Source organism: Bos taurus, chromosome 4 (assembly GCF_002263795.3).
Source record: "Bos taurus isolate L1 Dominette 01449 registration number 42190680 breed Hereford chromosome 4, ARS-UCD2.0, whole genome shotgun sequence".
In the NCBI taxonomy this organism is placed as follows: domain Eukaryota; kingdom Metazoa; phylum Chordata; class Mammalia; order Artiodactyla; family Bovidae; genus Bos; species Bos taurus.
The window spans coordinates 45,840,870-45,857,916 of record NC_037331.1 but is presented as its reverse complement, the minus strand read 5'-3'; the positions used below and the strand labels follow the sequence as shown (position 1 = coordinate 45,857,916).

At 39.3% G+C, this 17,047-nt stretch overlaps 1 protein-coding gene and 1 long non-coding RNA gene across 3 annotated transcripts in view; one reads left to right on the top strand and one right to left on the bottom strand.

The window, feature by feature from the left end:
• The window catches only part of LHFPL3 (LHFPL tetraspan subfamily member 3), a 581,079-nt gene that overhangs the window by 260,896 nt on the left and 303,136 nt on the right, over positions 1-17,047 (bottom strand). The window lies entirely within an intron of this gene.
• The window catches only part of LOC132345184 (uncharacterized), a 35,095-nt gene continuing 19,559 nt past the window's right edge, over positions 1,512-17,047 (top strand). Inside the window, exon 1 of the long non-coding RNA XR_009494377.1 lies at positions 1,512-1,701. This is a non-coding gene — a long non-coding RNA (uncharacterized lncRNA). The remainder of the gene's footprint in view (positions 1,702-17,047) is intronic.

The window sequence follows — 17,047 nt, the reverse complement described above, 5'->3', positions numbered from 1 at the left end:
CCAAAACCAAACATAAAAATTTTCCCCATCCCTCAGAGGTAAGGCCTTTCAACTCTTTGAGCTGTTTCTTCTAGCATTAACTTCCATGTTTCTAGGTATATACATATACTGCTACCTCTTAATACATTTGCTTTAGACACTGACTTTTGAAAAATGCTTAATTTCCTTTATGATGGGTAAATATTCTTCTTCTCCTGCTAATATAATTATGGCTAGGTCCATATGTATTCAGTGTTCCTATTATAATGACAACATAAGGATTGTTCACTGCTGAACCAGTTAATATTATTCCATTTCCTTATTTGAATTATATTTTACTGTTCATGTAGTTCATAACTCCCTTATTATTTACTCATGTGGTGGGGGGCATCTGATTAAACGTTTCTCACAACCTCCAACAGCTCTATAAAATGCCTGTCAGTATGACCTCCAACATGGTCAAACTGTCATTTAATTTATGGGTCCATCTCTCTCTCTCTTGCAGATATACCTATTAGGGTCCTCTAGTTTCCTGCTCCAATCTTGGATGGCTGTGTTCTGGCTGGTGGCAGAGATACCATGCTTGGACTTCCTTTTACTCTCATATGCTCTCCTTCATCTCTTTCCCATTATCGATCTCTACTTGTCTTCCTCCTCCTTGGTTTACTCCCTTTGGTTTCAGGGGACACGTGCTTTAGTAACTTCTTGAATAATGGTGCAGAGAGAGAAAAATTTTTGTGTGCTTGCATGTCTGAAAATGTCTTTTTTTCTATCTTCTTCTTTACATGATAGTCTGGTTATAGCATTCTCTGTTAAAGATCATTTTCTTTCAGTATCTTGAAGGTACCGCTCTATTGTCTTTCCAGCTTCTAATGCTTCTGTAGAGAAATTCCATACTCCTGTATTCCTTTTCCTTTACATTTTGTCCCTTTATTCTCTCCAGAAGTTTTTTTTTTTTTTTTTTTTAGCATACTTTCTTTCTCCCTGGTATTTTGGAATTTCATTATCATGTACCTTGGAGGATACCTTGTTTTCATTCATTGTCTGAGTACCTGGTAGCTTTGCAAACTAGAAACCAACACCATCCTTCTTAGAAATTCTGTTCCATTTCTTTGAAAATGCCTTCCTCACTGTCTTTTAAGTTCCTCTTTCTATAACTCTTATTAGTTGGGTGTTGGGCATTCTGAGTTGATACTGTTTTGTTTCCTTTCCTCTGTCTCTTTTTTTTGTTGTTCTACATTCTGGGGGATTCTTCCACTGAAGAAAATTATTAGGGCACTGATTATCTTAACCTCTTTGACCTTAAGTTCTCTGTATTATTACTAAATTCAGAGTTGTAGTAAGGCTAATGTGAATATATGTAAAATTTTTAGTACACTGTCTGGCACTTTTCAGTGAATAGTATGGGAATCCTAAAGACATGATGTTATGGACTGAATTGTGTCCCTTCCTAATTCATATGGCGAAGCCTGAGCCCTCAGTATAACTATATTTGAAGATAGGGTCTGTGAGGGGGTGATAAGGGTGGGGCCCTAACCTGATAGACTGGTGCCCCTATTAGGAGAAAAAGAGACACCAGAATTCTCTATGTCCACTACATGAGGTCACAGTGGGAAGCAGCTGTCTACAAAGGAAGAAAACTCACCAGGAGCCAAAATCAACCACGCTGGCACCCTGACTTCAGATTTTCAGCCTTCAGAACTGAACATAAATTTCTGTTGTGTAAGTCATCTAGTCTATGGGATTTGTTATGGCAGCTCAAGCTGATTAATATATTTATAGTGACTATATGTTTTATTAAAAATGTTAATTAGGTATTGGACTTACATATTTACTTCAGAAAATAAAGAAGGTATCAGTGAAGAAAGATATCTGTTATGTAGCCATGAAAGTTTAGGATGTCAGTGGTACTTAGTGCTATTGTAGAATCACTGAATTACATAGGTGAACAGAGGAGAGGTTAACACTACTAAAGTGGTCCTTATATCCAACACCAGCTGTCAGGTATCACAAGTGGGCTGGACCAACAAGGTCCAGCCAGAGAAATGAGTGTAGAATGGGTAGGAAAAATGACTACTCCATAGTGAAATAAATCAGCCTAATGATGGCAGCTTTAGCATTACTTTAATAAAGATGAAACTTTTTTAAGAAGATGGAAATATACAGATGGCAAGTTTTCCCAAGTGAGAAGGTTTATATCTGGGACAGATTAAAAAGATGAATTAAATATTGTTTCCACTAATGTAACTATGTAACACAGTAACAAGCTGTACATGTTGGAAAAATGACCCCTTACTGCCACAGTCTAATAAAACATGTGGCCAGTCCATCAAGTATCAAGTTTTAGGAAGGAAGCTACAGTGATGAAAATATTGGGTGGTTTCTATGCTTATAGAAACAAAATTAATAGAGAACAAATGTATAGACACCAAAGGGGTAAGGGGAGGCAGGGTGGATTGGGAGATTGGGATTGACATATATACACTATTGATATGCTCTATAAAGGACATAACTAATGAGAACTGACCATACAGCACTAGAAATTCTCTTGGATGCTCTGGTAACTTAAGTGGGAAGAAAACCCAAAAGAGAGGGGATATATGTATACATAAAGCTGATTCACTTTGCTGTATAGCAGAAACTAACACAGCATTATAAAGCAACTGTACCCCAATAAAATAAACAAAAACCCCCAAATTCTTCCTGCTTCATTATGGTGGTAACCTTCAGCCAGTCTGTTGGGGATGGAGGTACTATGGGCCACTTATGGTCATCACCCTGGGGGAAGGTCATGAATAGACTTTTTAGTCCAAAAGTATGCTTGCTTTCAGTTTACCAGTGGTTTCCCCAGTCACCTGAATAGAAACAGACAAACAAAATGTCCATCACAAGTTAAGTACTGAGGTATGGGTTGTGGAACCAATGAACATTGTTTCTCTAGAAAGTTGTTTTTATTGACTATAATCTTGGGCATTTACAATGGAAGATAAATCACTAAATTATTCCTCCAAATGTTTAAGTAGTATTCAGGATTGACTGATATTTTCAAGTATCTGACACTGATAAATTGAGTAACTTGGTCAATAGTTACTTTAAACTATTATAACAAGTCATAATAGTTGGAAATAGTTATAACATAGTTTTATATTTATTTTTATAATGTATTTATAAAAATAGAAGGCTTAGCCAGGGCTGGAAAAGTTTCAGAAGCCCCTCACAGCACTAAAAATTGTCTAGATTTCATGATTAATATCATCATCATCATCACCCTTTGTGCTTACCAAAAAATGCCTATTTTGAGGTGCTCAAAGCATTAGTGAGGCTATATGATTACTTGGATAATATTCACATTTTTCATATCTATATCTTTAACATTTAACCTGGTGCCCTGGATTAATTTAAAAGGGTTATCTGTATAGAAAACTAGAGGCACTGAGTCAAGTTTCTTAGAAAACATTTCTAAAATAGCCATTGTTCACCTTTTAAAATGTAACTAGGTTATTTCACAATAGTTGTGTATTATAAATTGTTCACATTATAATACGGTAATAATCTTTAGGCTAAGAATTTGTATAACAGTTTAAAATGAACCACCAAATCCTTTCCTTTTGTTGTAAGAATAATATCTATACTCTGAAGACCACATCAAGTAGTGGTATTAAAATGGTCCTATGCAAATGAATTATGTACAGGAATTTAATCATTTGTGTCTTTAGGACTAGGAAGACTGCAACTCTTATTGCTGTCTCTAAGTGAAAAGCTGGGCTTAGTGATTTCTTCATTGTTTTCTTTCTAAAAGAGCTATGACCTCATCAGGCATTAATAACTTAAAGGATGGGTTAAATATGAGGTTTGAGCCTTGTCTCTTTGGAGGAATATTGGGATAATAAGCAGGGTTACTTTTACCTGTTCATAGAATCTCATAAAGGGCTAGAGAAAGAAGGAATCTCAAATAAATGTGTTCCATCTCTATCCAAAGAGAGATGACTCATTACCCACTAAATCAGTCTCTGATTTTTCTAATCAATGCCAGTGTTGAGAAAGTCCTCCTTGGATTAAATCTCAGGTTCCTTTCTATAATGTATTCCTGATGGTTCCTCTTCTGCCTTTTAGGATGATAATGCATAAGTTAAAATTCTTTTTTGATATGGGTGCTTATAAAGGCTGGAACTGTGTTTTCCTTCTGCCTTCTTTTTCTTAGGCTAATATCCCCAGGTCCCTCCAGCGTTCTTAGCTTCTTCATCATACTATTTTGCAACTGCCATAGTTCCTCATTTTCTTTTTAAAAAAGTAATTAATTTATTTTAATTGGAGGCTAACTACTTTATAATATTGTAGTGGTTTTTGCCATACATTGATGTGAATCAGCCACAGGTGTACATGTGTTCCCCATCCTGAACCCCCGTTCCCACCTCCCTCCCCATCCCACCCCTCAGGGTCATCCCAGTGCACCGACCCTGAGTGCCCTGTCTCATGCATTGAACCTGGACTGGAGATCTATTTCACATATGGTAATATACATGTTTCAATGCTATTCTTTCAAATCATCCCACCCTCAACTTCTCCCACAGAGTCCAAAAATCTGTTCTTTACATCTGTGTCTCTTGCTGTCTTGAATATAGGGTCATCTTTACCATCTTTCTAAATTCCATATATATGCATTAATATACTGTATTGGTGTTTTTCTTTCTGACTTACTTCACTCTGTATAATAGTCTCCAGTTTCATCCACCTCATTAGAACTGATTCAAATGCATTCTTTTTAATAGCTGAGCAACCTAGAGCAGATGAATAGATAAGAAAGCCGTGGTACATATACACAAGGGAATATTACTCAGCTATTAAAAAGAATGCATTTGAATCAGTTCATTGTCTTTCTTTAAAATGTGGTGCCTAGAATTGAATGGAGTATTTAGGCTATAGTAAAAGCTCTACAAATAAAAGCTAGGCCAATATCTCCCTTGTTTTGAATCCCATTAATGCATCCTAAGATTGCATTTGCTTTTTTTTAGGGATCACATCATTTTGTGGGCCCACAGTGTACTTTCAGCAAACTAACCCTCTACTCCCAGATATTTATCACAAAAACTGACAAATCCATTCTCCCTCCATCCTTTGCATGTAGAGCTGATTAACAGTCCTATTGAATATAAGCATGTTAGTTTAGACTACTGATTCCCAGTCATGAGTTATGCTCCCTTCCAAGGACTAATCAGGATCTCTGGAGGAGGCAGAGTTGGGTGACTGGGTGACACACAGGTGGCTAATTTAAAAAGCATAGTCTATATGGTTGTATATTTGAAAAGTAAAAAAGAGACACTGGAAAACCCTCAGGAAATGAGACGTCAAGGTATTCCAGTTACCAATTTATTACTCAGCTGCAAATTCATATTTATCACCTGCTTTGCAAAAATTGAGCTGGACCTTTTAAATATTTTATTTTGTCAGCTAGTAAGATGTTAAGCTTTGTCAGTAAAAGGTATTGTAGAGATACTGAGGGGGGTGAGACATCTTGTGAACAGCTTTTCTTGGTACTCCAAGAGCAGATTTCTACAAAGTCCCATCATCATGGTACCCCAGTGACTTCTCTGCCATTCAGAGAGCCACAGCTTGTCCCTCTTCAACAAGGTCTGGATTTTAATCCTCAGGCAAGGGTGGAGGATAGGGAGACTTTTTCTTGGACACTCTAAGCTCTAAGTGGAGTGGCTACTCCTTATATCTGATTTTCTTATCTTCTTTAAAGCTTTTTGGGCTTCCCAGGTTTAGAATCCACCTGCCAATGCAGGTTTGATCCCTGGGTAGGAAAGATTCCCTGGAGAAGGAAGTGGCAACCCATTCCAGTATTCTTGACTTGAGAATCCCATGGACAGAGGAGCCTGGAGGGCTACAGTATATGGGGTTGCAAAGAGTCAGACACGACTAAGCATTTTTGTTGTTGTCCAGTTGCTTCTAAACAACAACAACAACAGTAGAGCTCTTTATTTTTTTTTTTTTACTAGTCAATCTCTTGTTGCTCCAATCCCCTTTAGAAATAACAGTTCTTTATGTTCAACATTCTGGTTAAAGTTACTGTGTGATTTTTTTTTTTCCTAATTGGAACTTGACTGTAATATGAAAAGTGAAAGAAAGTGAAAGTGAAGTCGCTCAGTCACGTCCGACTCTTTGAGACCCTGTGGACTGTAGCCCACCAGGCTCCTCCGTCCATGGGGTTCTCCAGGCAAGAGTACTGGAGTGGGTTGCCATGGGTCATGAAAAAGAACTGGTTCCAGTTTGTAAAGATCAAGCAAGTAAGTATCTCCATAATACCTGACAAATGCAAAAGAAAATAATGGAGCTGTTTCCTCTCCTGAATCAAGTGGTTCTGAGGTGCTAGTTTCAAATCCTGTGCATGGTGCTCCAGGCCTCCCATTGATGGTCTCTATTCTTGCTCGACCATCTTAGAAATCTTAGTTTTCAGATTTCTCCTGTCAGCAGTCAAATCTGTATGCTGGTCTCTACGAGGTGACCTATATTCAAAACCATCTCTGCCTTTTTTTCCATGTGGTTACCTCCTTCTTGAATGCTTGTTTGCCTCCTCTGAACCAGCCTTATTTCCTTATAAACTTGGATTACCATTCCATTCCTCTAAAAAAAAAACCTTCTAATCAATTTTATCACATTTTAATTGCTCATTTGTCCTGCATCTGATGTTGCTATTTTTGTGGCTTTGGTGTACATGTACAATGTAAAGTATGGATTTTAAATGTTTGAAGTCTCTTTTTTAAGTCTGTTGAAACTCTGACAGTAAATCACAAACTCCTCAAAGGCAGGGACTTTGTCTTTTATTTGTCCTGTATGTCTTTCTTGGGGGGCCTGGTACAGAGCTCATTGGAGGTTTCTCACTTAGTCAGAGCTAGCTGAATGACTAGGGACAGCCAGAACCTTCAGTTCTTTGTCAGTTCTTTGACAAATGATGTGCTGACAACTGCTGCAGGAAAAGGAATATGCCCAAAGACATGTCCATTCCTTGGGGTATGTGTGACATTGAGGCAGTGCATATGGTCCAGTTTATACATTTCCTACTTAAGAGTACAGGTCAGAAATAACCCCATTCAGTGTAGCATAAGGGCTTCCCAGGTGGCACTTTTGGTAGAGAATTTTCCTGCCAACACAGAAGACTTAAGAGATATGGGTTCGATCCCTGGGTTGGGAAGATCCCATGGAGGAGGGCATGGCAACCCACTCTAGTTTTCTTACCTGGAGAATCCCATGGACAGAGCAGCCTGGTGGGCTACAGTCCATAGAGTTGCAAAGAGTCAGGGCATGACTGAAGTGACTTAGCATGCATGCAGCGTAGCATAAACACGGTGTCAAGCTAAAGAGTCAGCAAAATGTTACAGAGTAGGGAACAATCATGTTTAAGAGACAATATGGCTGGGATACAGACTGGCTATAGCTACTATAAGTAGTTTCTTAAATGGTTTACTCAACACATTTTATTCAATAATTGGAAAGTCTGAGTCATGAGTGGTGAGCTGGAACACAGCCACTCTATCAGCACTGAAGCCAGGCTTGGAATAGCATCAGCTCTGCAGGATTGGAAATGTACAAATGACAGATAACACAAGGACTGCTAACCAGCTTCCATGTGGGGACATGAAGGGCAGGCAAAAGAAATGTGGTAAAGACTTCTTAAGGAAGAGCTGAGGTGCTACTACCTACACTGTAAGTGCGGCAGAAGCTAATAAGCTTCACTTGTGGCCCTCAGATGCCAAGTAAATAATTTTAAACTGTGGGACCACAAACTCTAGAGCGTAAATAAGCAGAATTGTGAACAGTGACCAAGTCAACAGCTAACTTTCCAGAAAATGCAATAAGTAAGGAGCTGCTGGCCTCTATCAGTCTTCATCACCATGTGAAAGCACAGGAGCCTCAGAGTTGTCAACAGCATCCTTCTATGAATACAAAGGGAAGTGAGGAGACAGGTCTAAGATGTCAGAAGAAATAAGAGAGAACTGACATTGTAAAGGAGAGAGGAACATTGCCAGTCATCGGCAAGTAATAATACATAAAGATATTTTTGGTGGCTTAAATGGCAGTACTACAATTACAGAAGAGGAAAAAAATCTAAACAAAATTTATGTGATAGAAGGCAAGATGTTATTTTATTTAGCAATATTTTCAGACACTTGATCTGCCTCTTTAGAAACCTATATTCAGGTCAGGAAGCAACAGTTAGAACTGGATATGGAACAACAGACTGCTTCCAAATAGGAAAAGGAGTACGTCAAGGCTGTATATTGTCACCCTGCTTATTTAACTTATATGCAGAGTATATCATGAGAAATACTGGGCTGAAAGAAGCACAAGCTAGAATCAAGAGAAATGTCAATAACCTCAGATATGCAGATGATACCACCCTTATGGCAGAAAGTGAAGAGGAACTTGGTGAAAAAAGGTAAAAAGCCTCTTGGTGAAAGTGAAAGAGGAGAGTGAAAAAGTTGGCTTAAAGCTCAACATTTAGAAAACTAAGATCATGGCATCTGGTCCCATCACTTCATGGGAAATAGATGGGGAAACAGTGGAAACAGTGGCTGACTTTATTTTGGGGGGCTCCAAAATCACTGCAGATGGTGACTGCAGCCATGAAATTAAAAGACGCTTACTCCTTGGAAGGAAAGTTATGACCAACCTAGATAGCATATTAGAAAGCAGAGACACTACTTTGCCAACAAAGGTCCATCTAGTCAAGGCTATGGTTTTTCCAGTGGTCATGTATGGATGTGAGAGTTGGACTGTGAAGAAAGATGAGCGCTGAAGAATTGATGCTTTTGAACTGTGGTGTTGGAGAAGACTCTTGAGAGTCCCTTGGACTGCAAGGAGATCCAACCAGTCCATCCCAAAGGAGATCAGTCCTGGGTGTTCATTGGAAGGAATGATGCTAAAGCTGAAACTCCAATACTTTGGCCACCTCATGCGAAGAGTTGACTCATTGGAAAAGACTCTGATGCTGGGAGGGATTGGGGGCAGGAAGAGAAGGGGATGACAGAGGATGAGATGGCTGGATGGCATCACTGACTCGATGGACGTGAGTCTGGGTGAATTACGGGAGTTGGTGATGGATAGGGAGGCCTGGCGTGCTGCGATTCATGGGGTCACAAAGAGTCGGACATGACTGAGTGACTGAACTGAACTGAACTTAGACACTTAAGCAAAAACATTTTCAAGATATCTTAAGGTTAATATAACTGGTGCTGAGGACAGTCATTGATCTTCTGGATTTGAGAAGTCTGCTTCAAATCTGAAATCAAGAAACATTCCCATAGAAAGTGAAATCACTCAGTTGTGTCTGCCTCTTTGTGACCCTGTGGACTGTAGCCCACCAGGCTCCTCCATCCATGGGGTTCCAGGCAAGAATACTGGAGTGGGTTGCCATTTCCTCCTCCAGGGGATCTTCTCGACCCAGGGATTGAACCCAGGTCTCCCGCATTGCAGGCAGACGCTTTAACCTCTGAGCCACAGGGAAGCCCATTTAATGCACAAGCCTGCCCAAATTATGGCCTAAATGTCCAAAGGCACCATTATTAACCATAACAGTAGAACTGAGGTCAGTTCTTAAGTTCTTTAAAAAGAACCAAACTTTAATTAAAATTACATAGAAAAATTCTATAAAAATTGTTCATTTAATTTTAACTGCTGCTACTGCTGCTGCTGCTAAGTCGCTTCAGTCATGTCCGACTCTGTGCGACCCCACAGACGGCAGCCCACCAGGCTCCCCCGTCCCTGGGATTCTCCAGGCAAGAACACTGGAGTGGGTTGCCATTTCCTTCTCCAGTGCATGAAAGTGAAAAGTGAAAGTGAAGTCGCTCAGTTTTAGCGACCCCATGGACTGCAGCCCACCAGGCTCCCCCGTCCATGGGATTCTCCAGGCAGGAGTACTGAAAAAGCCTAAATTTAACTCTAGGGAATCTCAGTAACATTAATCTCCTTATCTCACTACACACAGTCACACACACAGCCACTTATTTCCACTGAACAGAAAACATTGCCACTCGTTGCAATAATTTAGCAATTCTGTACATGCAGTAAGATCCTTGGCAGTTTTCACCTGATGGAACCACAAGGGAAGATTTATTAAACAAATTTAATATTCTAGCATCACAGTCTCAAAGTAAATATTATTTACATCATCTCTGATATCTTCCCAAGAGATATTTTGTAAACATAAGAGGATCCTTCATACATCATCAGATTAAAACAAATCATTGAGCATTGGATTTTTGCTGTTCATCAAATTCTACAGCTTGATTTGCCAGTGTCTGAGGATTGTGTATTCCAGGGCAGTGCTGTGTTTTGGCTTCTGGTGCTTTATCTTAGCTGAATATGGCAGTGATTTAGGAAAGCCTTAGTCTAGGGTAGTCACTGTAGCAATAAAGTACTGTTCTATTTAAAGTTTGCTCAGTAATGTATCTAATACAACATTACCTCCAATGAGGTTTTATACTCATGCACAATTATCAGTATTGATGTAGACAGGAGTGAGCCATGTGTATCTGATTTTCAATGGACAAGAGAACAGTTATCACTGTCATATATCCCAGACATTTGCTTCCCTCTCTCTACAAGCCCTTCCATCTAAGGCATTCAATCAAAAGTCACCTTGACTTCAAGATTAAGGGCATAGCATCCCTGACCCCAGAGGAATGTTACGAACCTCCTCTGCTCTGAAGATTCCAGATGAAAAGAGTCATAAATTTACTAGCTTTAATGGATTAAGACATCTGATTTGGATAATTCATGCTTACAATTATTTTCTGATTTCCTTTATTGAAGTCAAGTGCCGAACAAGAACATTAGATTTTTCAATAACTCTCTCACCACAACACCACACGAGACAAAAGTGCTGTCTTTGAATTCTGCCTTGGAGGCAAAATAGGCTGGCAGTTTGTGGATCAAATTTTAGAAACCAGAGTTCTAATGCCAGATTCCCAACATATAGCAGCTGATGTGTATGCAAGGAACCATCCTGGTGCTGAACTCTTCCTAGTCTGTTATTCACAAGAACATTCAGTGCAACAATGAAAGCGATGGTATCTTCATGAAAGTTAAGCAAAATCAGTAGGTCTCTACATTGGAAAAACAGCTCAGGAGGAGAGCTAATTTTGTGGTGAATCCTGTTCACCCCAGATCTGTCCAATATTACAATATCTTCTTCTAGTTCTTCCTGAAGATGTCCCTTCTCTTACCATAATAACCAAAAGGTAGTTTGGTTATAAAAGCAGCAGGAATAGTGGTCTATCAACTAAATAATTTAGTTTCCAGATGTTCCCAACCAAGACATTCCAGTACCTACAATATCTCAAATTCTTTTGCATCTTTACAGTGTCCAGCATCCATATGTCAAAAATTCTATATTACACAGATTTGTATCCTAGACTGAGGACCCCAGATCACAACAAAGGAAAGGAAAGTGAAGTCCTTCAATCGTGTCCAACTCTTTGCAACCCATGGGCTGTAGCCCGCCAGGCTCCTCCATCCATGGATTTTCCAGGGAAGAATACTGGAGTGGTTACCATTTCCTTCTCCAGGGGATACTCCCCAGTCAACTGGGATCGAACCCTGGTCTCCCGCACTGCAGGAAGACCTTCACTGCAGGCAGACCGTCTGAGCCACTAGGGGAAGTCCTGGAGACTGAGGACCCCAGATCACAACAAAGAGGACCAAATGAGGGATGGAGGGGAGGTAAGTATTTTAAAGTGCTTAAATAAGAGAACAGAGAGAGTACATTATGCAAGTCAGAGCAACTCAGTTTATTGTTGATTCCTATTTGGGAAACAGAAAAAACAGAATGGAAGCTTAAAACCGTCTGCCTCTAACACTGACACCTGTAACTGTGAACAGCTGGACTCTAGAGGCAGGAAGTCTGATGCTCAGAGCCCTGTTTTTGGGGTTGAAATGAATCACATATACCACCCTTTCTGGAAAGCAGTCTTGTAAGAAACAGGCACTCAGGTCAAATATATGAGGCTCTGGAGTTAGCATATATATTGATTAAAGTGAAAAAACTACATGAGTGTGGAGATGTTTTCCCTATAATATTGCTGTCTTATTTATATGAAAGGAATGACTACAATACGTTTGTGTTGTTTATTCTTACTGACTACATGCCAAGTGTGAAAGTGGAGCTTATTAAGGCCTGTCAGGAAAATTGGCTCTGGCAGGGCCATGGGAGGGAAGATGACAGCTAGTTGGCTGGGGTGTTATTTTGGAAACTTGGAAGAAGCTTCATGATGTGAGTACTATGTGAATATTTTAAACATTGCCATTTCTGTGTGGGCAAACTTGATTGCATTTGGTTGATAAAGTCACATCCAGTACATGAAAGACCCCAGGGAAGAATTCACAGATTGGTAAAAATTTCCTCTTAAGATTTCAAGTTTAGGTGGACCTTTGTGACTCAAAGTTATTTGTAACTGGGGGACGGAGGACAGCCAATGCGCAAGGGAGGCGGCTGTCCACACCACAAATGCCTGGTGATGGTAGCCTTCACAGAAATCATCAATGATAAAACGAAAAATATGGTTTAACGGATAAGATATAAAGGCACAAAACTAAGGCAGGTACGGTAGATACTTTGAAGAGTGCGCGCGTGCGTGCGTGTGCTCAGTCGCTCAGTCGTGTCCACCCCATGCACTTTGCCACCCCATGCACTGTAGCCCCCCAGGCTCCTCTGTCCAGAGAAAATGCCAAGTGTGGCTACTTTCTCTGCTGGTTTTCCACACTTATTATTGCTGTTGGATTTTGGGTCACGAATGGGAGGATTCTGGTCCCCTGTACTGTGGAACTGAGATATGTGGCATTATGCTTAAAGAACAAAAAGGTAAAATTTTAAGTTTGTTGTTTAAGTTACCTGTTTCATGTGATAGGCCACAAAATGCCAAATGGAATTATAGTCATTGTTTTTAAATACATGTCACACTTAGGTCAGAATTGTCACCTTTTCCACACATTTTGTTTGGTGAAGGGAGATAACATATTCGATGTAATTCCTGTCTTTGCATGATACTTAAAACTAGGTGGAAACTTAATGCAAGGACTATCTTAGTGAAGAGCTTATCTGACTATGTACGATTTTCAGGGATGTTTTAATAAATTAGAAGCAGGAAGGGGCCTCTACATACAAATGTCACATAAATGATTATGGGAAGATGAAAAATGAATATGGGAAGGCTTCCCTGGTGCCTTAGATGGTAAAGAATCTGCCAGCAATGCAGGAGACCCAGGGTCAATATCTGGGTTGGGAAGATCCCCTGGAGAAGAGAATGGCTACCCACTCCAGTATTCTTGCCTGGAGAATTCCATGGACAGAGGCGCTTGGTGGGCTATAGCCCATGGGGTCACAAAGAGTTGGACACAACTGAGTGACTAACACACGAATATTTAATTCATCATAATCTTTAAGGAGGTGAAAACACAGTGCTTACTATCTATAAATCAACTTAATGATTTACACTACATATGATGAGAAAGTTCAAGGTTATACCAGAACTCAGATTTATTCTCCTTTTGCTCTTTAATCAATCTCTGGAGATAAGTGTCTCTCATATATGATAAACCAAAGACACTTCCCACTAGGGAAGGACATTAGAAAATCTCATAAATTTCAACCTTTTTTGTAAAGCTTCATTTTTATTTAAGTTGAAGGGATACTACTAAATGGTCTCTCAAAGAATATTATTTTTCCTTCTATCCATTCTCCTATCCATTCAGACATCTATCCATACTCTTATCCACCTTTCTATCTATCCTTCCACCCTCTCTCTCTTCAAAATAATAATAATTCAAAATGACTCCTTCTTTATTCCAAAGTTTAAGTCAGAAAAAAAGCAGAGCTGCTTTGGTAAAGGATGGTGATGAGGAGGCCCACCCACTGGCCTCTTCCTCCTTTCTCACCCCTTCTTCCCCCTGGAAGTATAGCTGAAGCACTACCATACATCCTATGGGACTCTGTGAAGTTCAGGAGGAAGATGAGTTCCAAGGAGATGAAGTGACTTATCCATGAGTGACTATTAGAATAGCTAGAATTCTATAGGAGTTCCTGACTTTCAACAGTCCTCTTTTATATACAAACCACAGAATTTAATTAGAGGAAGCCTCTGATTCTCAATATTAGGTATTTAGCTAGTAGCTGGGTTGTTGACCATAGCTACAGATCCACAACCTGCACCCTGAATTGTTTTTAAAAGTAGATGCTCCATTTTCAGATGTGTGTAGAAGTCTCAAGATATTTGGTTTAAGTTTGTGGTGATGTTGCAAGCTGTTGAGGGATCACTACTGCCTAAAGGCCTGAAAAACTTCCAGCATCCACAATATTCAAGACTCAGGATCACAATCATAACACCAAAGAACATAATTTTTTATAGTAAATTCTTCAGTAAACATAACCTTTTATTTGTGAACTAGACAGTCACTTCCCCAGTGTTTCAGTTACCTACGTTTGCAGAACAAACTATCTCAGAACTTGGTGGTTTAAAATAACATCATCTTATTTTTTAATGACTCTGAGTCAGGCATTTGGACAGGGCACATCTGCCTGGTTCTCCTGCTTCACATTGCTGCGGAATTCCCAAAAGATCCAAAATGGCCTCACTCACATGATTGGCAGTTGATGCTGACTTTGGCTGGGAGCTTAGTTAGATGTGTTGGCTAGAGGCCTCAGTTATCCTTCATGTGGACTTCTCTGCATGGCTATTGGGCTTTCTCACAGCATGGCAGCTAGGTTCCAAGAGGAAACTTACCTGTATTTGAAGGCAAAGTCTGAAAATCTTTTAAGATACAGACTCAGACTCAGAAGTTGCTCAGAGTCACTTCTGCTATGTATCAGTCAAATGAGCCAAAGAGTCAGCCCAGATTGAAAAAGGAATGTCAAAGTCACATTGCAAAAGAGTTTGTGGGAAGAGAAAATGTCTGCTAATCATATATATGATTTATATCTAAAATATATAACAGACCCCTACTCAATAATAAAATACAGATATCCAAATTAAAAATGGACAAAAGGATTTAAATAGGAATTTCTCAAAAAGAGATATATAAATGGCCTATAAACACACAAAAAGAAGTTCAGTGTTATTAGTCATCAAAGAAATGCAAATAAAAACCACAATTTGAGAATACTTCCTAAATATTAAAATGGCTACAGAAATAGAGACATAATAACAAGTGCTGGTAAGGATTGGTGAAATTAGAACCCTCATTCAGTTCTGATGGGAATATAAAATGTTGCAACCACTTTGGAAAACATTCTGGTAATTTCTCCAAAGATTAAACATAAGAGTTACCATGTAACCTAGCAATTCTATTACTATAATAGGTATACAACAAAGAGAAATGAAAATATATGACCACACAAACTTGTTCATAATATCCAGAGCAGCATTATTCATAATAGCAAAATATAAAAGTGGAAACAACCAAAATATTCACTAGCTGATGAATGGATACATAAAATGTGGACTGTCCATACAATGGAATCAGTTCAGTTCAGTTCAGTCTCTCAGTCATGTCTGACTCTTTGAATAGTATTTGACAATAAAAATAAATGAAGTACTGAGGCATGGAATAACATGGATTCATTTTAAGTGAAAGATACTAATCACAAAAGAACACATATTGTATGATTCCATCTTATATGAAATGTACAGAAATATACATTAGTGAAATCTATAGAGACTATAAATAAATGAGTGATTGCCTAGGTCTGTGGTGCAAAGGATGGAGAGGAAAGGGAAAGTGATTGGGTATGAGGTTTGAGGGGGGGAAGGTAATGAAAATGTTCTAAAATAAATTGTGGTGATAGTTGTACACTTGTGACTATATTAAAGCCACAGAATTATACAGTTTAACTAGGTGAGTTTTAAGGTACATAAATTATATCTCAATAAAGCTTTTAGTGGCATGAGGGATATTGTTGCAGCCATCTTTGAAAACGCAATCTACCACTCTCAGAGGGATTCACTGTTTATGCCACAATAGGTAGAAATCTAGGGAATTTAATAAGTTGTAAACACATATGCTTTACCATCTTGAGTGGGAAGAGTACTTTTTGGTAGGTAGAAGATGACATTTTCTGTGTCAGCATGGATTACTAAAAGGCCAGAAGACTAGGCATGAGAGGCCTATTTAAAAAAAAAAAAAAAAAGTCTTTGGAGACCTAGAATTCAAAGTTGCTATAAAGCTAAAGTTTTGTGACCTCTGTGAGTGGAGGGATCCTCTCTTCTTGCCCTCCTTCCTTTTAACATTCTATGATAAAATGAGAGCACTGAAGTTGGAGTGTACATGCTACCATCTCTTACCCTAGTTACAGATGCAACTAAAAAGCCAATTTCAATCCTCTTGTGAGAGAGAGAACAATTCCTTAGTCTGTCATTATCCTCACAGACGGCAATAAGGTTAAGTGATCTGCCAGCTTCAGGAGGGAAAGGTGTCAATGTCATCACCTCTGTTTGGAAGTACTTGGCGCCCCCTCTTGCCCAGCTCACTCTTCTCTGGTTTTCGTCATCATTTTGTAGCAGCTGCTTCTTTTCATATGAGTCTGATGGAGTGGGCAGTAATTCAGTTTGCAAATGTGTTAACTCTGGGAAATGACATATTAGCATCGTGCTTTTAGGAAAGGCCACATACAAAAACATGAGTATCCTTGTTTCTGGAGTGGCAAACTCTTTCAGTGAAACCTCTCTCATGGAATATTAGGCTTTTCTCCTAATATTTCAAGAGGGTGGGAAAAAAACAACAACAACAACAACCCAGTTCAACTAAACCTCAAGAGCCCTCAAATTAATTTTCAGGGCCAGATCTCATTTGACTTTTGGATGGGCAGAGGATGCTTCATGGGATTATTTAATGGGTAGGGTTGGAGACTGAAAAGTTGGAGATCTGGGGATGGGTCCACAGATTAGAAAGATAAAGAAACTTGAAATTGTAATCCTTACTTTGCCACTGGGATTGTCTGTGTAAGAGCAGACATGGAGGGCAAATGCCTGAGCAGAGCTGACTTCTGGGAGCAGAGGATGGGTTTTCCTAAAACGGG